This window comes from Petromyzon marinus, chromosome 53 (genome assembly GCF_048934315.1).
Source record: "Petromyzon marinus isolate PM22_M1 ecotype Great Lakes invasive population chromosome 53, UKy_Petmar_22M1.pri1.0, whole genome shotgun sequence".
In the NCBI taxonomy this organism is placed as follows: Eukaryota; Metazoa; Chordata; class Hyperoartia; order Petromyzontiformes; family Petromyzontidae; genus Petromyzon; species Petromyzon marinus.
This window is the reverse complement of record NC_133719.1, coordinates 12,079,554-12,102,873: the sequence shown is the minus strand read 5'-3', so window position 1 is coordinate 12,102,873 and position 23,320 is coordinate 12,079,554. Positions and strand designations below refer to the sequence as shown.

The 23,320-nt window shown below is 49.3% G+C and overlaps 1 protein-coding gene across 3 annotated transcripts in view; it reads left to right on the top strand.

Annotated features, from left to right (window-relative positions):
• Nucleotides 1-23,320, top strand: part of LOC116953978 (coiled-coil domain-containing protein 85C-like) — a 94,322-nt gene that overhangs the window by 30,330 nt on the left and 40,672 nt on the right. The gene's annotated exons all lie outside the window — the stretch shown is intronic.

Below are 23,320 nucleotides of genomic sequence, written 5' to 3'. Positions count from 1 at the left end.
ACGTGGCTATCACGAATGATAGCTCAAAGAAGTGGCTTATCAACAATAGAGGGTTTTTTTGTTAGATCGCATAAACATTTACGCGATCTAAATATTTACACAATCTAACCCAAAAAACTACATGATAGAGGTTGGTCGCGAAAGCCTACGTGTTATATTGGTCGCGAGGGCCCATGTGTTAAACTGAAGTGGCTTATCGCGTGGAAATTTATAGCAGTCAAATATGCTGAACACAAGGGAAAAACCAAAGGACCTGGAGAAAAATCTACTCGACCACGGGGAGAACATGCAAATTCCAAAAATAAAGGCGTCAGGGTTGGGATCAAACCCACAACCTCCTGTAACCACAGGTCAGACCCAAAGGCCCGATAGACAAAGCGGCCAGCAGCAAACAACACCATCAGTGTTATTGTGGAATAAGAGTTCACACGACTACTTCTTTCGTATGGCTGATGTAGATGCAGAGCAACAACTACAATTTAACATTCAGGCGTTCAAGCCTAGACAACCACATCAGGAGCAGTGGAGTGTACCGCTGTGATATCTCCTTCGTATTTGTGGATCGGATGTTGCATCGTTACACGTTGTACGGTCTGTTCTGAATGACCACAGTTGCACACTACTACTAGAGAGTTTTTAATTTGTCCATTTGTGCATCAGGTACCATCCGCATCTACTGCTGCCATGGTTTGTGCTGTGGATGCGATTTAGGGTGGACCATGAGCTTCGTGGAAGATCAAACCGAGGGACCGTCTGCGTTAACTCTTTCACAAGGTGTTTGTGAGTTCAGCTCTTCAAGTTTCGTCGGGGTTGAACTCGCATTATTGAAGATTAAGCGCATGGGTCCATAGCACGGTTGGTTACGTACGGTGTGAAAGAAGTGCAACGCATACCTTAACATTGACCATAACTATATAGCCAACCAGCCACGAGTGTTAACTCTAACCCTCTAGCCTATCGGTCACAAGCACGAACCCTTCCAACTTGCTCCTCACCCAGCCCAACCTCAAAGGCCATCATCTCTGCATTGCTTCTCCAGGCGGTCCTCCTCTTCGTTGTTGGCTCGCCTTTCAGTTGTGGCATTAACAGCGGCCCGTGTCACAGCCGGCGTGTGTCCGGCTGCCCCCTCGTCCACTCGCCCACTCGCCCTCTCGCCCACTCGCCTGTCTGCTCGTGTTCTCGTACGGTACACCGATGCATCAGGAATCGGAATCAGAATATTTATACTGGAGGAATCCGATGAGCTGTAAAGCTCTTTTTCACTAATGTCCAGTATCAATCGCTCTCAATAAAGTAGGCGGTTCAGAAAGTTACAACAACAAACAATACAAAAACACTATAGGAGTAAAAAGTAAAGGAAAGGAAATCACAAATTAAATCGAAAAATTTTAAAAAAAAATGATTTTACCAGGTAAAGCCCACTGAGCTATTAGATTATTTTTCAGAAGCGACCTGGCCACAAATGATACCTCAACAAAGTGGCTAATCATCATATGGAAATTTACAGCAACCCAAATCATCTCAATGCACGTTGATTCCAAACGCAGAGGGGAAAAATCGGGAGGACCCGGCGGTTTGTAACGAGCGACGTCCCACTGCGGGAGAGAGAGAGAGTCGAGCGGCGGCGTGTGTCACGATCACCAGATTAAGGTGGCCTGGCTGCTTCCCACGAGCCTCCGCGGGCGGAAGCCCTGGCTTAGTGTAAATCTCCCGACGCTAAGCACCACGTTGCTCTCGTCGCCGGCAGCGTGGCACCGTGCTTAACGGTGTCACCGTTATTCACTCTCTCGCGTTCGGCCCGTTGCGGGCGGCACGGATTTGCCAGCGGTGAGAGAGCACGTGGGGTTTTATTTTTTTACGGCGAGCGGTTGCGGGGGTATTGGGGTTAGCTCGTGCGTTTAGGGATGAAGGGACTTGTGCTTGGTCGTACGGCTGATGTAGACGCAGAGCAACAGCTACAGTTTCTAATTCAGGTGGTCAAGCGAGACAACCACAACAGCGGATTCGTGTATTGCTGTGATGATGTCCCCTACGTGTTTGTGGATCGGGCATTGCGTCATTATACGTTGTGTACGGTCTGTTCTGGATGACCACAGTCGCACAACTACTGGAGAATTGTTAATTTTCCATTGGTGTATCAGGTATCCGCATCTACTGCTGCCATGTTTAGTGCAGTGGATGTGGTCAAGGGTGGACCATGAGCAGCTTCGTGGGAGAGCAAACCCAGAGATCAACAAATTAACAGAGACGATTTGGTATGTTCGGCGCCCGTGCCGTTCTTACAGCGCAAGGCAGTTCCGACGTCGCTGTGTTTTGCGGACTCCGTCTGCAGTGGCTTCACACTGGGCGACGGTGTTGCCATCATCCTCAATGAGTAATTTGCAGCGTAAAGTTACATTTTTTTCCAAATTTGGACCATGCAACGGGCCACACCTTTCGAATGGCGTCAACGGTTTCGTTGACGTCCGCTGCGAAGCAGGCGGCGCGGTGAGCGAAATGTGAACTACCTCTCCAGGTATGCAGAAGATCGTGGGTTCGATCCCGACGCTGACACCTGCTGTATATTTGAAGTTCGCACGTCTCTCTCTCCCCGCAGTCGCTATCATTTGTGATAACCAGGTCACTTTCTAACAAAGAGCTACATCGCTCAGTGGGCCTTACCTGGTAAAAATATAATAGTATAGTTTTTAGTTAAATTTGATGGTGAACGCTACTGCAGTAATAACCAGGGCAGTCTGTCGGATTCCCACTGAGAAAGCTCTGCAACGAGCGGCGAATGCTTCCACCATTGGGCCGTCGCTCCCGCTCTCTCTAATGTATGTATGGTTTATGTGTGTACGTTGAACTTCTTTCGCACCATACGTAGCTAACTGTGCTAATCAGAGGTGCAGGGGAATGGCAACAAACTAAACACAAAAAGGGGTTCTAAAGAAATGAGTTTGTAAATCTAGATTCTTTAAATGTGCATAGCTCCGGTGGCTTCCTATTATTGGAAGAGCATTCCAGACGACCGCAGAAGCACAAAATGCTCTGAAGGTCGCTTGCCAGAGCCCGAGGAGAAGTCGGCCTAAGTGACTTGTCGTTACCAGTGAATGTGCGCCTCTTTAGCTAAAGGTCGCAGGGTTAATTATCCATAATGTGTGTAAACAAAAAGGGAAAATTTTGTAGCTCGTTTGTGGAGTTACTCATTACACATCTGGCAGTTCACCAGCATTGGCTATTATAATAATGTTTACCCATGGAAGACTAAGACTCCTTTTTCAGTGGGGGGGGGGGGGTCTTGCCGAGTTTTGTCAGTTGGGCGTGACGTTGCTGACTTGTGTGATCTTTATCGAGCAATTTATAGGCAACTCTTCAGTGTTCGGCCGTTTGTGCTCAATGCCATTTAACATTGTGTTCGTTTTAGCTGTGCGAGGAAACTCGAGAACCCGGAGGAAACGCATCCTCCCAGTGGCTTTTGGCTGACCATCGAACAAAGGCTGCCACCGCATGCGCTTCTGCGGCCGTCTGGAACGCTCTTCCTTCTGATATTAGGAAACCACTCGAGCTATACACTTTTAAATCATCCAGATTGTAACCTCGAATTTATTTCAATTGATTTTTGTGTTTAGTTTGTTGTCCTACCTCCGCACCTCCGATTAACACGGTTGAACCCAGTGGCTTCCTGCCGTGAGGCACGTGTGTTGCCACTGCATCACCACCCTGTCGCCCATACGAGACGATGTTGAAAGTGGTCCAGAGTTTTATTTTACTGAGCCAACGATGCTGAAATGATGCACTCGCAGAATGCTCTGTGTGTGTGTATGTATGGCTGATATGCTGCGTACATTTTTATTTTTTACTTTACGTGATCGGACAGGTATGCGGAGGAGCGTATGACTGGAATCACTCATGCAAGGCACTGGTCACTCTGAAGCCAGATGGGGGAAGCTCATGTGATTAAAAGAGCAGCCCAAATTCCTCGACACACTGGGAAAGATTTTCGCAGTTTGGCAACAGAAAAGCCAATTAGCATGAGCACCACGTTTATATTAAAGCGGCTTTCAGCTTCTGCCAAACACTTAATCGTGCAACGAGGGACTTTTATGTTTCACAAATGCAATCTAAACAAAACGCTCGCACGAGAACAATAATAATACGCAGTGATTAGTTGACACCACCCACCCACACTGTTAAGGAAAGTAAGTGAGCTTGGGGCAGGAGACGTCGCTAGAAGGGATAATGGACGATAATCAGGCATGATCGTGGAGTGGCAGCCAAGGAAAGGAGACTCGCGTAGAGACCCGCAGACTCACGGAGAGACCCGCAGAATCGCATAAAGTTCAGAGTGGTTCATTAATGTATGGACTCGCATAGTGACTCATTGACTGGCACAGAGACCCACTTAGAGCGCAGAGTGGTTCACTACCGTGGGGTCGATAGTCTGGTCGGTTGTTTCCACAACGGCACGCCGCCGGGTGCTCTTTGACTTTGCAGTAGTGAAGCACGTGGATACAATTTAATGCAGGCCAATGATGTGGAGGACCATCGATTTTCGAGGTTTAGTTTAAATCTCGGAGGTTGTCCATCGGAGGGATCGGCGAGCGCGGTGCTCATTCGGGATATTGTTTTTAACCAAAAGCTGTAGCCAACATCACCGAGGCGCCACTGTCCAAATCTACAAGGCCTCAGGGGGGCCTGTGGCTCAAGAACGACAGCATGGCTGCTCGCGGTGGTTCAGTAGATTCGGTGCTTTCTGGGGTATCGCCACGGTGGCTAGGAGATGTTAACTACCTCGCCTGGTATACAGGAGGTCGTGGGTTCGATCCCAACCCTGACCGCTGTATATTTGGAGTTTGCATGCCTCACCCTGTGGTCGCATAGATTTTTCTCTGGTTCCTCCAGTTTTTCCCTCCACATTTAGAAACATGCGATGAGAGTATTTGGCTGCAACAATCTTCCACATGATGATGAGCACTTCGTCGAGCTATAATTTTTGGCCACAACGATGCGCGAGATCGCGCCACGTGGGAGCGGGGAGAGGGTTGTCGTGACAGAGACCCCAACGGCGTTATGAACGACCTCTGGGGCGGTCAGAGCGTCTGTCTGCGGCAGATGGCCTCGCCCGTCGCACGCGGGACGTCTCTCTCGTCCGCTCACGTCTACGTAAGCCCAGGCCGCCGCGGCGGGCCGGGCACCGGTGCGCACCGCAGGCTGGATGGGCGGCACGCCGTTGGAACGCCATGGGAATGCAGTGACGTAGATATCGAGTGCACAGGCGGTGCAACTGCAACTGGAGCCCACAGACCAGTTTTAATCACAGGTGGCTGCCTGGATTTGATCCCGTGACCTCGGCGGCACCAGCTCAGTGCCCTGGCATCTGAGCCATCCGGGCCACCTCTGGCTGTTTATTGCTACAGCCGGGAGATGTGTCCGTCTGTGTTACCATCCCACTGAGGACATCCGTTGGTGTATTTATAAGCGGACACTCGTTCCCTTCGTACGCTCAAACCTCCTCGCGAGGATGGAGGCTCCCTCGCTGCTCTGGCTTTGGCAGCTTGTGTCCCATTGAGCCGCTCGTCGCTCACCCGCGCTCTCCCTTCTCGGTAGATGGGCGGACAGACGCGAGCCCCCTCCCACCCCCTCCATCAAGAGGCCCAGCCTAGACACCCCCTGCGACCCTGTCATCTGTGGCCAAAGCTTTTGCCTGAATAATTTAAGCGTCCGTTAAATTAACGTTGGTCCCAGCCCGCATGTTTACACGACGGGAGGAAAGCGCTGGGTTCCGCTGTGAGCTCACGGCCAGCGAGTGGAGCATCGGTGCACGTCGGGCCCTAGTGGATAATAGGTCGGAGCCTCTTTGATAGATGCCATACGCAGTGGCAGAATAGAGCCGGGATACCACGGTACACATTCATTACACACAAAGCATTTTCCACAAATGAACCGCAATACCTTGCTGATCTCGTCAAGGATCATAAACCATCACGCAGACTCCGGTCATCCTCGCAGCGGTTTTTGGTTGACCATCGAACAAAAATGATTGCGAAATTGCACGCTTTCAGATGCGCTTCTGCGGCCGTCTGGAATGCGCTTCCTTCTGATATTCGGAAGCCACTGGAGCTTTGCACTTTTAAATCTAAATTGAAAATGTATTTCTTGAGAACTGCTTTTTGTGTTTAGTTTGTCCTTCCCACGCATCTGCGATTAGCACGGTTGGCTACGTACGGCACGACAGAAGTTCAACGTACATACCGGCACTTCTCAGAATCCCAAACACCTAGTATGGGAATAGATCGGTTCCTATTCCTGTACAGCGATGTTTCCGCAACGGGGAACGGCAGTGAGCAGGCGCCGCAGGATGAATACGTTTCATTTTGACCGCTGCCCATGAGGGAATGTAAATTGGTTCCACCAGATAATACGTGGTCCCCAAGTAATATAATTGATTATATTTGGTATTTGCACCATTCTTACAGCGCAAGGCTATCGCAAAGGCGCGGTGTTTCATCGACATAGTCTGCAGAAGCGCCACAGTAAGGGGGCGATGTCGCTATGCGTGCACCCCCAATTGAGTCGTTTGCAGGTAACTGTCCAAATTTGGCAAACCATGGCCGACTCTTTGTGGAGGACGTCACGGGTTCTTTAACGTCAACTGCCAAGTAGACGGCGCGTATTATTTTACGGTTAATGCACCGGTAGTAATGACTGGGGCGGCCTGCCTAATTCTAGCCGTAAGCCTCTGCAACAAGTGGCGAACACGCTACCCCTGGGCTGTCTCGTCCCGAATAATGATATGATAATGATATGATAATGATATGATAATGATATGCACACAAACCGAAAACACCCTCGCCCAGCCTCCCCTCCTGCCGCCTCCTCTCGAATTGATTTGTCTCCTGTGCCCCATAAATTAAATTGTGCAATGGATTGCTTTAAAGGATGGGATGGGCAGCATGCACACACGATGCTTTGTTGGTGAGCCCCCAGGGTGGCGTTCCTCTGCGCTGGTTGCTAAACCGCTGGGTGAGTAAGCCCACCGTGTCAGTGATCGGGCTGACATTCCGCGGTGATTGCTTTTTGTCATCTTGCTTCATTTGAGACCAGAAAACGGGAAGGTTTCCTCACAATTCTGGCAAATCGCCTGATGAAGCTAGTTGCTGTTGTAATCACCAGTGAAACATCACAGCACTCGCATTGTAAATGTCGTGGGTTTTCTCTACAACACACCGGGGTGTGCTGAACTAGTAACTAATCAGCACATTTTGTCTACGTGAAAACCTCGCTAATTGGCTGTGTCGAGTGGTGGTGGGTTAACGACACGTTTATATTTACATATTATAGCCCAATTTTTTATTAAGAATATATATTTTTATGTTGTTAGTGAGCTGGTTGTTAGCGAGCTGGTTGATAGTGAGCTAGTTGTTAGTGAGCTGGTTGTTAGTGAGCTGTTGGCAGAACGCGCTCGAAAATAGGACAGTCACCATGGAGTTGGGCCGTTGAAATCAAGTAAGCCCCACTGAGCTATACAGCTCTTTTTCAAAAGCGACCTGGCCACAAATGATCGCTCAATAAAGTGGCTTATCAGTGGGAAATGTATAGCAGCCAAAATACTCTAAACGCATGATGTTGAATCTAAATGTGGAGAGAAAAACCGAAGGACCCGGAGAATAATCCACACGAGTACAGGGAGAGAGACACACAAACTCCAAATATATAGCAGGCGTTAGAGTCGGGATCAAATCTACGACCTGCTGCATACCAGGCGAGGTAGTTAACATCTTGCCACTGCTGCAGATCGTCGTATCACAGGACCGTGAGAGATGGTGATGGCTTGGGCAGGCTTTCTCCCAGTCGGAGATTTATCATGGCTCATGATGATGATGATAATGAGTGAGTCTGTGTAGAGGAATAAGCTGTAGCAGAACGCAGACAGATGATCCCTGGGTTTGATCTTCCACAAAGCTTATGGTCCACCCCAAACCGCATCCACTGCACAAACCATGGCAGTAGATGCGGATGATACCTGATGATGTACAAATGGAAAATTAAAAACTCTCCAGTAGTAGTGTGCAACTGTGGTCATCCAGAACAGACCGTACACAACGTGTAACGAGTAGTAGTGTGAAACTGTGATCATCCAGAACAGACCGTACACAACGTGTAACGAGTAGTAGTGTGAAACTGTGGTCATCCAGAACAGACCGTATACAACGTGTAACGAGTAGTAGTGTGCAACTGTGGTCATCCAGAACAGACCGTACACAACGTGTAACGAGTAGTAGTGTGCAACTGTGGTCATCCAGAACAGACCGTATACAACGTGTAATGAGTAGTAGTGTGAAACTGTGGTCATCCAGAACAGACCGTACACAACGTGTAATGAGTAGTAGTGTGCAACTGTGGTCATCCAGAACAGACCGTACACAACGTGTAACGAGTAGTAGTGTGAAACTGTGGTCATCCAGAACAGACCGTACACAATGTGTAACGAGTAGTAGTGTGAAACTGTGGTCATCCAGAACAGACCGTACACAACGTGTAACGAGTAGTAGTGTGAAACTGTGGTCATCCAGAACAGACCGTATACAACGTGTAACGAGTAGTAGTGTGAAACTGTGGTCATCCAGAACAGACCGTACACAACGTGTAACGAGTAGTAGTGTGAAACTGTGGTCATCCAGAACAGACCGTACACAACGTGTAACGAGTAGTAGTGTGAAACTGTGGTCATCCAGAACAGACCGTACACAACGTGTAACGAGTAGTAGTGTGAAACTGTGGTCATCCAGAACAGACCGTACACAACGTGTAATGAGTAGTAGTGTGCAACTGTGGTCATCCAGAACAGACCGTACACAACGTGTAACGACGTATAACGACGCAATGCCCGATCCACAAACACGAAGGAGATGCCACAGCGATACATTCCGCTGCTCCTGACGCGATTGTCTGGCTCGACCATCTGAATGTAAAATTGTCGTTGCTGCTCTGGATGTACATCAGCAGCCGTAGAGAACAAAGAAGACTGATGTAGCTTCCCCACTATGTTGCAAAAGCAACACATGGCAGCGTTTTCACATGACGTGGCATTCCAATTTACACAACGCCCGGCGAGCACACGCAAACGATTCGTTTCTACATCTCTCTTAACTACTCACCTTGCAGAGAGAGAGAGAGAGGAGCCTGATTGTGACTTAATGTACTGTACATTCTAAACTATAAAACGAAACAATTTCTGTATTTTACCGGGTATCACAAATGATAGCTCAACGAAGTAGCTTATCACGTGGCAATGTATTGCAGCCAAATACTCTAAACGCGTGATGTAGATTATAAATGTAGAGGGCAAAACCAGAGGACCTGGAGAATAAATTCACATGACCATGGGGGGAGAGACACTGCAAACTCCAAATATACCGCAGGCATCGTCAGGGTTGGGATTGAACCCACGTCCCCTTGTATACCAGGCGAGGTAGTTCACATCGCTCCACCGTGGCACCTAACTTACATGTGCATGCCTTATTTTTTGTTTTGGGGGGGGGGGGGGGGTAAGGGTGGGATGAAATCAAACCACTTTGTGTTTTTATTTGTTCCAGAGCTTGCCCTGTGAAAGCAATTGTTATTACTCCCAATACTGTACAAAGCACACATTAGGATGAAATGCTGTTGTCATATTCTGGCATGGAGCATCCAAATCCGACCTCACAGCCTGACTCATTTTCCTCTGATAGAATCCAGAGTCAAGGATTTAATGATCCAGCCGTCACATATTCACTCTGGTCACTCGCTCACCGCCGGCCCGTCCACGCCTTGTCACTCCTCTATCGCTGCTGCTGCTGCCGCCACCACCACCACCACGGTGGTCACTGTTCCTGTGACCGTCACTGAGTCCTCCTCCCGTGTTTGGGGTGCTCCATCCCTTCATTGTCCGGCAATGAACGAGGGAGAACACCTTGAGTTCACAGCCAGCAAAGACCTGAACATAACAAGCACATTTGACCATATTGGCAATATACCGGTGGTGTGCAGTATATTAACAACAAAAAAAGCTTAATTATTTTCCCGCAAATCGCAGCCCCGGTCAGAAAATCTTGCGAGGTGTGCATCTAAATCAGTGCTCGTGATGTCTAAGCGGTGGGAAGATGTTTATGTTTATGAGTGGCTGAACACGAAGGAGCTTCACAGTGTAGCAGCACTCAGCCTGATGACGATTCGCTGCTCCGTGTTCCAAAGGCGAAGATTTCGCTCCTCGTGCCCTTGACTCGGTCAGACGGCTCCTCGGTTTATTTACGGAATAATTTCTTGGCAGACGGTGGCATCAAAAGATTATGACTTGTGATGTCACACTTTCGAATGGGAGAGCAGCTACTGAATCTTAGGCAACTTCTGATGGAGACTGGTGAGGGAATGGCAGCCAAAGGAGAGAAAACTTCCAAGAGAAGAAGACCATCATGGAGATGGAGCGATAAGATCGGTCCATGGGCTCACCTGGCGAATAAATAAACAAATAAGTAGGTGTATAAATAACGCGCCGACGTATAAATAAATACTCATTGGTTCTTTCGGTAAAGTCACGTATGTAGAAATTAAATTAAATTGAAATAAATGACAAATAAAATTAAAATAAATCACGACGTTTCGAACGCAACACAAGCGCTTGTATAGTAATTTCTGCAGTCACGAAAGCTTTAATTCTGGATAAATAAATGTCTATTGCGCGATAGCGCCGGTGGTGGTGGTGACGGTGGAGGGGGGGGGGCGATGGGTTCTGGCGATGGGAGTCGCTTCCTCTAAACCTTGAGGTCCATCGCGGGGTTGCTCGGTCGCTGACGGCGATCATCGACGCTCGCACGCGCGCTGCCTATCCACTGCTGGATGAGGACTTCTTTGCACCGTGTGCATCGGCGGGGGTTGGAGGGGGCGGCATGGTGGAGTAACATTTTTAGACAACTACAACTAAAGTATTTTTTATTTTACCAGGTAATGCCCACTGAGCTATATAGCTCTTTTTTTCAGAAGCGAAATGACCATAAATGATAGCTCTACAAAAGTGGTTTATCATCATGTGAAAATTTACAGCAGCCAAATTCTCTAAATGCGTGATGTTGATTCAAAATGTGGAGGGAACAACCGGAGGACCTGGAGAAAAATCGACGGGGTCTGGATCGAACCCACGACCTCCTGTACACCAGGCGAGGTATTTAACATATTGCCAACCGCGGGTACATTGACCGTGCTTCACCGTGCGGGTTGGTGAAAGCGAGGGACTTTCCTGCCCTGCCCTCTGCTGACAGTGTCGCCCACATATGCCGACGACGTCTGCTTGAGCCGCGTGGTGTTCACACAACCAAGCACTATCCAGAGCTCAGGCCTGCCTAGCCTCTGAATATAAATATACATGCAATATTTGTAATATATATGGAATAATTCATCGGGAGATTATTATTATTTTTGGGTTAGATCGCATAAATATAAATGTGTCGTTAACCTACCACCACTCGACACGGCCAATTAGTAAAAAAAAAAACCTTTATTAATATGAATAATATTGGTCATTAAAGCCTCCGTGTTAAACATTCATCGAGATCTCTATGTAATATCTCTAATTCAATTTTGATTTAAAGCTTTCGTGACTGCAGTAATTCATATTCTTGGTTCTTTCGGTAAAGTCACGTTAAAATATGTTTTATATATTTTATTATTTTATTGTTTCCCTTCAACGTGACTTTACCGAAAGAACCAAGAATATCTCTAATTCAGTCGATCTCATTTGAGGCTCATCAGACCAGAGCTCTGTTATACATAATGTGAAAACACGTCATGTGATTCGTCCACGCAGACCTGGAAAGTGTATCGTGGGTGCACCACAAAGCATTTTAAATGACGACTTGTGAACGAGCGGTGGTCGGGCCTGTGGATAAACCGGCTCCTGCCATGGCAATGTGGAGTTTTCGCCACCGCCTGTGGCGGGGCCGTCGGCCAGAGGAGATGGGCTGTCGTTCATTTGAGCAGGCGAGACTCTTTGACTTTGACTCCAGTTGATTAGCCGGCTAAACGATGACTAAACGCAAGATGCCGCCGTGTGTTTGGGGAGAGGAGCTATTTTGAGCTCCCGCTACCCCCCCCCCCCCCCGGGGAGTGATAAGCCCCCCTCCATCCATCCCCCACCCCTCCTGCCCCCCGCCTCTCTCCCCTTCACTTCACCTCGCTGTGCGTCCATCCCCCCGCGTAGAGAGGCGTTGTCTACGGACTGTATGTAGAACTTCTTTCGCACCGTACGTAGCTGACCGTGCTCATCAGAGATGCGGGGAAGAACAACAAATTAAAAACTAGACGGTCACCGCATCGCGCGCTTTCGGATGCGCTGTTGCGGCCGTCTGGAACGCTCTTCCGATATTATAAAGCCGCCGGAGTCGTGCACTTTTAAATCATCATCTAGTTTGAAAACTCGTTTCTTTCGGACTGCTTTTTGTGTTTAGTTTGCTGTCCTTCCCCCGCACCTCCGACTTGCGCGGCTGGCTACGTACGGTGCAAAAGAAGTTCAACATACGTAGGTACATTACATTTGTGTTCAGCAAGGCCACCCGTGGATTGTTGAAATTCACAGTGCTCCCATTTCATTGAGAAATTGAAATGGAACTCCCGTGATACAGATCACCTTCGCAATAACAGCCCCGTAACCCACAGCAAGGCAATTTGAAGTCATTATTTTGACTTGGCCTGTTTTGACTTTTAGCACAGCGTTTAAAATAATGATTCCATCGGGAGGTGATGTCAATTGAAGGTTTTTGGGACAAACATCCTTTCACAGGCAAGAAATTACACGGTCCCCAGTTAGCGAGAGTGTTTGTCATGGTCGTTTAATTGCCTGCAATCAAATAGCGTCATTCAACAGTTTACATTGCACTGGTGACCCTCCTTACAATCGATTAACGCTTACCAAAGCCGGGAACCGGTAAACATAGCCACCTTGAAATGCATGATGCGTTTTCCTCCGGGTTGCTCCGGTTGTCTTCCCGCACGGAGCCAAACTCGCTAATGGAATTTGAGAAAACAACCCAATGCAGCAGGATCGTTCGGAACAAATACATCTATAGACTTCGTGGCGCTTTCTTGGGGTAAAGGGCATGGCTGTAATCATTGTGATTGCCTCTGTGTGGCGGGCGCTGTCTTAATTTGCACTGGTACCACGTATTGTTGTGCTCCGTGAGCCAATGCGTCGCCGTTGTCTTTGGTTATTTGCGATGGCTTCTCCAGGCCGTGTGCAGGACCGTACAATGTTGATTTACTGCCAGCAGTGGATACATTAATGCAGAAGTGCGCGTGTGAAACCTATTAGTCACGCAGCCCCGTCCTCTTGAGACGCGCGCTCACTCACTCACAACAACAACAGACGTCATTCACAACTAAGTGGCGGTGACGTCACCACAGGCTCCCGTGCCAGGCTAGGTGCACTTTGAGGCCGTCGCATGAAAGTGTGGAAGGCTGGCTGCTGGCATGAAGCCGTGTGACAGGAGGAGTGACTGAGTGTTGCTGATACAAGACTGAAACCCGCCGTTGTTGCCAGATGGATAATGTTTCCCTCTCGTACCTGATCAGTGTAGCGGAGAATCGGATTCAGAGTGTTTATTTATACTACAGGAGGAATCCGATGAGCTATAAAGCTCTCTTTTACAGATGTCCAGTAGGGGCACGGGGTCAGAAACGATGCTCGAGACCATGTCGTTTGAGGGCCCTTGCCAAGTGGCGAGGGCCGCCGTCCGCACGAAGTGAAACCGCGGGCCGTGGTTTCTCCCCTCCTCACCTCTCGAGGCGTTTGGACAAATTTGTGTTCCTTGTGTGCGGTGTCCGGTTTCGGCTCTCGTGCGGTGCAAACTGCGGCGGCTTCGTGTGTCCCAGAGCGGCTCTGTAACACGACCTCATCCACCCCGCATGGAGCGGCGGAGCGGCGGGGTGGCAGCGTGGTAGAGACGCGACGCTCGCTCTGCCTCGCGGCAAGAAGGGCCCTGGGTTCGATATTCCCGACTCTGCCGCCTCTCTCTCTCTCTCTGTGTACCGAGTCTGTGTGCTCCTTCCGCCCGGTTCGGCGTTGGTTTCCTCCGGGTTCTCTGGTAGCTTAAGAAAAAAACTAAAATCCCAAATAAAATCACTGGTATTGGCCAAGCATCCCAATGCTGCAAAAATCACCTGCAAATTACTCAATTGGAATCACAAACATAGCAATATCGCCCCCTCTACTGCGAACGCTTGGTAGGACCCTCCTGAAAAAAATATTATTGAGACTCATCAAGGCGGCTCTCCTGCGTAAACAATCTTAATAATCTGGCCGCGGGGGCGAAATCTTACCTACCTCGTCGGGTATGCAGGAGGTCGTGGGTTTGATCCTCGCCCTGACGTTGCCTGTTGTATATTTGTAGTTTGCGTGTCTCTCTCTCTCTCCGTGGTCACGTGGATTTTTATCTGAACCCTCCGGGTTTTCCCTCCACATTGAGAATGAACACGCATTTAAGGTATTTGGCTGCTGCTATAAATTTCCACGTGATGATAAGCCACTTCGGTGAGCTAGCATTTGTGATAGCCAGATCACTTCTGACAGAGCTTTATAGCTTAATAAAAGTGTAATAGTTTTAATAGATATATAGTTACACTATACCGTAGTGCAGTCCCGCTCTTGTCTATCCCGGCCTAACCCAAAACCCTTTATTGTGAATAATATTGGTCACAAAAGCCTACGTATTACATCGTGGCTTCTTATTAATTCGGTGTTTATCTACATTTAATAAAAACAACGCATTCATTTTTATTCTTGGTTCTTTCGGTAAAGTCATGTAGAAGGGAAACAATAAAATAATAAAAATATAAAACAATAAAATTCTCACGACGTTTCGACTGCAACACAAGCAATCATCATCAGGTGTGAAAACCACAGCAATAAATTTTGAAAAAAGTGTCGGTTTTATTGAGATTTAACGCATTCATTGTTCAAAGCAGACTTTTTTTTGCGCCTGAAGTCTACACACGATTCACTATCACTGCACAGCTCCAGGGCAGAGTTCGTGAAGGCCTCGGCAAGTCTCAACCCTCGTCTTCAGGAGGAGTCTCCCGCTCCGTTGGGATGTTTGGCCAAATTCCTTTCTGTTTAAATAACGAGCGTTTAGCTTTTCGCTTCGGAGTAAACCAACGTCGAGGTCTGCCAGCCACGACGAGAGGGCTTCAGCAGAGAGAGTTGGTGTCCTTTTGATCTTCCTCCCCTCTTCAAGGAGCGCAGACAACAGTCCGTTTAACTGTTTGGTCCCCAGTTTGGGTTACATGGCCACAGTCGCACTGCTGTGGATTGTCTTTAATGGTCCATTCATGAAGTACAGGATGTGTATCATCGGCCTGCTGTTCATGTTCTGAAGTGCCACGGTGGCGAGATGTTAACTACCTTGCTTGGTATGCAGGAGGTCGTGGGTTCGATCCCGACCCTGACGCCTGTATATTTCGAGTTTGAACGTTCTCCCAGTGGTTGCGTAGATTTTTCTCTGGGTCCTCTGGTTTTTCCCTCTACTTTTAGAAACATGCGTTTATGGTATTTGGCTGCTATCAGTGTCCACACGATGAGCCACTTTGGTGAGCTATCGTTTGTGATAGCCAGGTCGCTTCTGAAAAATAGTGAAATCGCTCAGTGGGCCTTGCCTGGTAAAATACAAAATTGTTAGTTAATAGTTTGAAGCGTTTGATGGTTCCGCCAAGTGTCTTCGAGGAGGAGGGAGGAGGAGGAATGTCAAAGCCAGGAGGTGCGATGTTTTGTATTATTTATCTTTTAAGGCCACAATGTTTTTGATCAATGGGCCGAGTTTTTGTTCTTTGCGCTCACGCACCTCCGATTAGCACGGTCGGCTACGTAAGATGCGAAAAAGGTTTAGCAACAACCACCTTTCACCACTAAGCGGCGGGGACGTTACCACGGCGCTTGTACCAGGCTACGTGCACTTCGAGGCCACATGAAGTCTTGATCGCCCCCCTGGCAGGAGGTTACGGAACAGATTCGGGTGCCACGAAGTTCAACGTACACACATACATGACGCATCAAACACTAAACACTTTTTTATTTTACCAGGCAAGGCCCACTGAGCTATGTAGCTCTTTTTCAGAAGCAACCTGGCCACAAATGATAGCTCAACGAAGTGGCTTATCAGGTAGAAATTTACAGCAGCCAAATACTCCTAACACATTTTTATAAATGTGGAGGGAAAACCCGGAGAAAAATTCACGTGACGACAGGGAGAGAAACACGCAAACTCCTAATATACAGCAAGTGTTAGGTTCGGGATCGACCCCACGACCTCCTGCATACCAGGCAAGGTAGTTAACATCTCCTAGCCACCATGGTGGCTATGGTAGCATCGCCGCTAGCGCGGGCGGCGGCAGCGTCACCGAATGACCGATCGATTGACTGAGAGATGGTGAAAGAGGCTGAGTTGTAACACCCTTTGGTGGAGGGTGAGGGGCTCCCAAGGTGATGCCGCTCCTCAGCACCGCTGCTGGACCCTCACAATTAATTGCCTTTCAAACTCATTTAATCAGTCAATTAAAACACATTACGGCAATTAAATAAATATCACTTTCGATCATTGCCACCCGTCCCCCCAGACGGCCAGATAGGGTGGTCAGGAACGACACGCTTGGTGGTTGTCCTGAGGGCAGACAGACGGACAGGCAGATAGGACAGATTAGCAAAACTATAGACAAGACTAAGAAGCAGCTGATGGATATGCAGACAGAAAATTGACTGGCTGCTTCTGAAAAAGAGCTACATAGCTCAGTGGGCCTTACCTGGTAAAATAAAAAAAAGTATTTTCTTTTGTTTAACATGCGGAAGCGAACAGACAGAATGTCAGAAAACCAGATCTTCCTGAAACACACACAGACAGAACACGTTTCAGGAGATTAGGGAGTTTATCAGACGGAAAAAAAGTAATGAGATTGGAGAGTCTGACAGACAGACTTCATTCAAACAGACAGACATAAACACATAACTATTCATGAGCTTCAGACGGTCTGAATATATATTTTTTCAGAATCAGAATACGTATTTTTACTGGAGAAATTCTATGAGCTCTGAAGCTATTTTTCACATGTACAAAATATCAGAAGTGTGACAGACAAACATTCAGGATTCCGGAAAGTCTTGCTGATGCGGACGCACAGGCAGACAAATTGTCAGAAAATTTGAGTCTGCCAGACAAGGGGTCAGAGACAGACACAACATCAGACTCGGACAGGAGCTCGAAGACGGACACAACAACAGGATGTCAGGAGTGTGTGACAGGCAGCACAGTCAACCGCATCGTGTGCATCTCTTTCTAGCGTCAGTCCTAGGCGACGGAGTGTAGTCAACGTGTCCATAAACGAGGTGTGAAATGCGCTGGCTGGCTGGCCGGCACGGCTAATGTGTGGTCAGCACATTTCATCAGGACTCCTTCCAGCCGCGCACACACGCAGATTAATTCACAGCGTACGGGTCAGCTTTTTCAAAATATAAAACATAAGCCGAAGCGATAACAAATTCGACGACCCTGGGATTAAGGGATCCCGCTGATGAATGCTCAGTATAGACGTGTGAGCTGCCCTCTGTACTGTGAGCTGCCCTCTGTACTGTGAGCTGCCCTCTGTACTGCGTGTGAGCTGTCCTCTGTACTGTGAGCTGCCCTCTGGACTGTGTGAGCTGCCCTCTGTACTGTGAGCTGCCCTCTGGACTGCGTGTGAGCTGCCCTCTGTACTGTGTGAGCTGCCCTCTGTACTGTGTGAGCTGCCCTCTGGACTGTGTGAGCTGCCCTCTGTACTGTGAGCTGCCCTCTGTACTGTGAGCTACCCTCTGTACTGTGTGAGCTGCCCTCTGTACTGTGAGCTGCCCTCTGTACTGTGTGAGCTGCCCTCTGTACTGTGTGAGCTGCCCTCTGTACTGTGAGCTGCCCTCTGGACTGTGAGCTGCCCTCTGTACTGTGAGCTGCCCTCTGTACTGTGAGCTGCCCTCTGTACTGTGTGAGCTGCCCTCTGTACTGTGTGAGCTGCCCTCTGTACTGTGAGCTGCCCTCTGGACTGTGTGAGCTGCCCTCTGTACTGCGTGTGAGCTGCCCTCTGGACTGTGAGCTGCCCTCTGTACTGTGAGCTGCCCTCTGTACTGTGAGCTGCCCTCTGTACTGTGTGAGCTGCCCTCTGTACTGTGTGAGCTGCCCTCTGTACTGTGAGCTGCCCTCTGGACTGTGTGAGCTGCCCTCTGTACTGCGTGTGAGCTGCCCTCTGTACTGCGTGTGAGCTACTCTGTACTGTGTATGAGCTGCCCTCTGTACAGCGTGTGAGCTGCCCTCTATACAGCGTGTGAGCTGCCCTCTGTACTGCGTGAGCTGCCCTCTGTACTGCGTGTGAGCTGCCCTCTGTACTGTGTGAGCTACTCTGTACTGTATGAGCTGCCTTCTGTCCTGTGGTGTGAGATTCCCTCTATAGCACCCAAAGGTCGGTGACCAAGAGGGGGAACCTAAAGCCAGATGGTGGCCGTGGTGTTTTCAACTTTACAACTATAGGATGTAGCAGAAGGCAGCAAACGATGGCGGAGTGTGGGTGGCATCGGTGGCTTAGGGCACGGTGGCCTCTTGATCTCGTGGTGTATCGGCAAGATAAGAGCCGTTGGTGGCTATACACATCTCTGGTCGTTCACTGGCATTCGTTGAAGCAGGCCTGACTGCTGATGAGACGCTGAAATGTCAAAACTGGTCCAGAGTTTCCTTGCGTTAAACCAATGCTGCTGGCAGGATGCGTTCCCCACAAGGCCGTGCGGTTGACGGGATGTGTGCGTGTGTGTATGTAGTGTAGCGGTTAGCACGCTGCGCTGTGAACCCGGCGACCCAAGTTCGGTCTTCGGCCTCCCCTAGGTCGATTCGGCCTCAAATGAGTACCTGGTGCGGTGTGTAAACATCGCCACTCAGGAGACAAAGGGGGCCAGGCGTGGCGTTGGCCACCCACCCCCTCGTGTGCCGTGCCGGCCTTCATAGGTGCTCTTCAACAGCACTTGCCCCTGCAGTCTGTTAAGGCTATACGGAGGGGAGGATCTTTGTCTTTGTTGTGCACGTTCGTGTGTGTTTGTCTTTGTGTGAAAAAAAGTACTTTAATGTTTGTGGAGAGACGAACGTGGGAAGGGGTGAGGCGTATCGTGCGCTCGTTCGGGATCTGGTGAACGCGCGAAGCGCGCTGACCCACGGCCTGTCTCGTCGTCGCGAGGGGTGGGCACTGCGGGGTAATGATTGGCTGTCAGCCTTCGTTAGGGACAAACGCACGCATTTACATTGAGCGACCTTGAGGTCCAACTGCTCTGTCTGTCGGCTCCTCTTTGCCTCACGCACGCACACAGCCACGCACACGCGCGTGGCTGTGTGCGTGCGGGGTCTGTTTCTCTGTGTGTGCGAGTTGAAGTCAGAAGCGATTTTTTTCTCGAATGAGCATTTCCAAAACTAGTGCTGGGAATTCCACAATCCTATGGTGGGAGCGAGCCCATGTTGTAGAACAACCTACGTTGATTTCTACACGTAGTGGTACTCGTTTTATCGCTCACGGAGGGATGATGGGCTGAGTGTTGGGCATGTAAAATGTATATGTGTATTAGGTAAGGCCCACTGAGCTATATGGCGCCTTTTCAAAAGACATCCACGTGATCACAAGAAGAGAGAGAGAGAGACAAGCAGATACAGCAGGCGTCAGGGTTCGGATCGAACCCACGAACTCCTGTATACCAGGCGAGGTGGTTAACATCTCGCCACCTCAGCGCCCCTAATTCACCTCCCTCCCCGGCAACCACCTCTGTGATGCAATGAGTCATCACAATTCAGGGGCGGGGAGATCGTCATGACTGGGTGTTATTGTGACTCTACATTTACGGACAGACGCGCTTACGCGACAAAGAAAATGGATAACCACTGGCAACCTGTTATGGAAAGCGTGGAGAAGAGGCATACCAGTTTATGTTATAACGTCGTCCACAATCATAACGTGCTGGCCGGATGAATGCCCGGTTGCCGCCGCGTACGTTGGCTTGCCTGTAATCGGTATATTTTTCATCGTTTGCAAAAAAGCGTTTCCAGTGAAATGTAAAATAGCGAGTGGTCGCCATCGTTCAGCCTCGCCAGGCGCCGTTTGTTTTGCAGCCGACATCAATTTCGGTGACGCGTGGTGTGGGCTCGTACGGTCACGAATGGTGCGAGTTCATGCGGTGACGAGTGATGTGAACTCGTGCGGTGACGCGTGGTGTGGGCTCGTGCGGTGACGAGTGGTGTGGGCTCGTGCGGTGACGCGTGATGTGGGCTTGTGCGGTGACGAGTGGTGTCGGCTCGTGCGCCGTTACACAACGAGATATTTTGCGCGTGACGCAAAGAAAAAAACAATAATTATATCTGCAGCTTGCGGAAGAATGGCACACGCCGGGAGATGACATAACACGCTTGTTGCCTACACTGCACATACAGATGAAACAAAAACAACAATAACAACAGACGTACAACGTAAAATTGTCTGGGCCAACCATCCCAGTGCTGAAATAATTATAAATTGCGATTAGTTTAACACATAGTAATAGTAGGCTTTCGTGACCAATATTATCCATAATAGAGGTTTTTGGGTTTGATCGCCACCACCCGATACAGCCAATTAGTAAGGTTTGTCACGTAAGCAAAACAATTAGTTACTAGTTCAGCACACCGGTGTGTTGAAGAGTAACACACAATATTTACAATTCAAGTACCGTGCCGTTTTGCCGGTAATTACAACCAGCCTCATCAGGCGACAGCCAGAGTTGTGGAGAAATCCTCCTGTTCCAGTCTTAAATCGGTAACATTGTCCCCCCGCCCCTACTGCGAAAATGTTGGCAGGACCCTCGTGAACAGCGCGCCTTGAGGCTCATCGAGGCTTTCCCAAGTAAACCAGCAGAATGCAGTCGTAATATTACAGCCATTCTGTCGCTGCAGACCTAATTCACGCATGCGTGTAGACTCGTGACTGGCACCAGACGGGGCCTCGGTTAGACGCGAGACCTCGCTTAGATGCGGGGCCTCGGTTAGACGCGGGGCCTCGGTTAGACGCGGGGCCTCGGTTAGACGCGGGGCCTCGGTGAGACGCGGGGCCTCGGTTAGACGCGGGGCCTCGGTTAGACGCGGAGCCTCGGTTAGACGCTGGGCCTCGGTTAGACGCGAGTCCTCGGTGAGACGCGGGGCCTCGGTTAGACGCGGGGCTTCGGTTAGACGCGAGGCCTCGGTTAGACGCGAGGCCTCGGTGAGACGCGGGGCTTCGGTTAGACACGTGGCCTCGGTTAGATGCGAGGCCTCGGCTAGACGCTGGGCCTCGGTTAGACACTGGGCCTCGGTTAGACACGGGTTCGCGATTAGTCATAGGGTCTCGATGCAACATACTTCGTCGATTAGACACAGGGTGGCAATTATACACGGGGCTCCTGATTAAACAGAGTCGTGATTCGACACGCAGTTCAATTAGTCACACGCTCTCCATTCCATGCGTAGTCTCTGTCAGACAACTTAGAGGCTCGTCAGCTGCCTGCCAAGTCCCGAAGCAACCCCTTCTGCATGCAACTCTACAACACAAAGGCGGGGTACGCTTATTTTGCTGACGTATTTGAGCGTGAGCGACAAGTCGAGTTGTTTTGTAGGAAAAAGAAAAAGTATATTGCCACGCTTTTGGACAAAGTCGGTGAGCCAGACGAGGGAAAGGCATTCCGCTACATGGCTAAGCCTGCGCTGTAATGCCATTGCTCACAGGCAGTTTAGCTGCAAAATAACATGTATATAAGTGCTCCTCTCAGTCTCGTCTTTAGCTCAGTTGACCCGGGGCGGCACGTGGTTTTGAGTGCAACTTCTTAAGTGCTCTCTGGCAGCACGTGGTGTATCGTGGCAGGGAGACAAAACCCTGACAATAACCCTGACATAGACCCAACACTAACCCTGACAATAACCCTGACACAGACCCAACACTAACCCTGACAATAACCCTGACACAGACCCAACACTAACCCTGACAATAACCCCGACACAGACCCAACACAAACCCTGACAATAACCCTGACATAGACCCAACACTAACCCTGACAATAACCCCGACACAGACCCAACACTAACCCTGACAATAACCCTGACATAGACCCAACACTAACCCTGACAATAACCCTGACATAGACCCAACACTAACCCTGACAATAACCCTGACAAAGACCCAACACTAACCCTGACAATAACCCTGACACAGACCCAACTCTAACCCTGACAATAACCCTGACACAGACCCAACACTAACCCTGACATAGACCCAACACTAACCCTGACAATAACCCTGACATAGACCCAACACTAACCCTGACAATAACCCTGACATAGACCCAACACTAACCCTGACATAGACCCAACACTAACCCTGACAATAACCCTGACACAGACCCAACACTAACCCTGACAATAACCCTGACACAGACCCAACACTAACCCTGACAATAACCCTGACACAGACCCAACACTAACCCTGACATAGACCCAACACTAACCCTGACAATAACCCTGACACAGACCCAACACTAACCCTGACAATAACCCTGACACAGACCCAACACTAACCCTGACAATAACCCTGACATAGACCCAACACTAACCCTGACAATAACCCTGACATAGACCCAACACTAACCCTGACACAGACCCCACCAATGCTGTCTGTATGTGGAGTCTCCCTCCATCTCCCTCCTCCTCCTCCTCCTCTCCATCACTGGGCTCTAATCACTCTCGCACCTCCTTAGCGTGTGAGAGGCCTTGAGCCGATCATCTCAGAGCCGGTGTGGTTGTGCGTTTAATTATTGGTGGCTCTTCACTGGGTTTTCGGCAAGGTTTAGTTGTGGTTTGGTTGTGGCTTGGTTGCGGCTTTTGTTGTGGTTTAGTTGTGGTTTGGTTGTGGCTTGGTTGTGGCTTGGTTGTGGTTTGGTTGTGGTTTGGTTGTTTTTTGGTTGTGGTTTGGTTGTGGCTTGGTTGCGGCTTTTGTTGTGGTTTAGTTGTGGTTTGTTTGTGGCTTGGTTGTTGTTTGGTTGTGGCTTGGTTTGCGGATTGGCTGTGGCTTGGTTGTAGTTTGGGCTGTGCCGTGCGTTCTACCGATTGCTGGCCATGGTGCCTCCTCCCCATTGGGTTTCGCTTCTTTGCGCACCGCTGACATTTTACTGGCGCTCGCTTTCCCCACTCGTGCCGTTAGATCATCAAACGAGGTTTCCTTTATCAAAATCATTTGTCCGTCATTTTGTCGATTGCGTTGAACGCAGATG